The sequence below is a fragment of the Amphiprion ocellaris genome, chromosome 3 (genome assembly GCF_022539595.1).
Source record: "Amphiprion ocellaris isolate individual 3 ecotype Okinawa chromosome 3, ASM2253959v1, whole genome shotgun sequence".
Lineage (NCBI taxonomy): Eukaryota > Metazoa > Chordata > Actinopteri > Pomacentridae > Amphiprion > Amphiprion ocellaris.
In genome coordinates, this window is record NC_072768.1 from 15668793 (window position 1) to 15670153 (window position 1361).

A 1361-nucleotide genomic window follows, 5' to 3' on the forward strand; every position below is an offset into this window, starting at 1 on the left:
TGTAAAGGAGGCTTGAAAAACACTCCAGAAAGGTTTTCTTTGAAAAAAAAATCATCATGAATTTTGGCGCAAAAAAAACGCCTTACTATACTATGTCGAAAAAAAATGCCATCTTTCAAACATGTTGTAAAAACGTGCCATATGATGAAATAATGTAAAGGAGGGCATGAAAAACACTCCAGAAAGGTTTTCTTTGAAAAAAAAAATCATCATGAATTTTGGCGCAAAAAAAACGCCTTACTATACTATGTCGAAAAAAAATGCCATTTTTTTAACATGTTGTAAAAACGTGCCAAATGATGAAATAATGTAAAGGAGGGCGTGAAAAACACTCCAGAAAGGTTTTCTTTGAAAAAAAAATCATCATGAATTTTGGCGCAAAAAAAACGCCTTACTATACTATGTCGAAAAAAAATGGCATTTTTCAAACATGTTGTAAAAACGTGCCATATGATGAAATAATGTAAAGGAGGGTGTGAAAAACACTCCAGAAAGGTTTTCTTTGAAAAAAAAATCATCATGAATTTTGGCGCAAAAAAACGCCTTACTATACTATGTCGAAGAAAAATGCCATTTTTTTAACATGTTGTAAAAACGTGCCAAATGATGAAATAATGTAAAGGAAGGCGTGAAAAACACTCCAGAAAGGTTTTCTTTGAAAAAAAAATCATCATGAATTTTGGCGCAAAAAAAACGCCTTACTATACTATGTCGAAAAAAAATGCCATTTTTCAAACATGTTGTAAAAACGTGCCAAATGATGAAATAATGTAAAGGAGGGCGTGAAAAACACTCCAGAAAGGTTTTCTTAGAAAAAAAAATCATCATGAATTTTGGCGCAAAAAAAACGCCTTACTGTACTATGTCGAAAAAAAATGCCATCTTTCAAACATGTTGTAAAAACGTGCCATATGATGAAATAATGTAAAGGAGGGCATGAAAAACACTCAAGAAAGGTTTTCGTTGAAAAAAAAAAATCATCATGAATTTTGGCGCAAAAAAACGCCATGTCGAAAAAAAATTAGATTTTTCAACATGTTGTAAAAACGTGCCAAATGATGAAATAATGTAAAGGAGGGCGTGAAAAACACTCAAGAAAGGTTTTCTTTGAAAAGAAAATCATCATGAATTTTGGCGCAAAAAAAAACGCCTTACTATACTATGTCGAAAAAAAATGCCATTTTTCAAACATGTTGTAAAAACGTGCCATATGATGAAATAATGTAAAGGAGGGTGTGAAAAACACTCCAGAAAGGTTTTCTTTGAAAAAAAAATCATCATGAATTTTGGCGCAAAAAAACGCCTTACTATACTATGTCGAAGAAAAATGCCATTTTTTTAACATGTTGTAAAAACGTGCC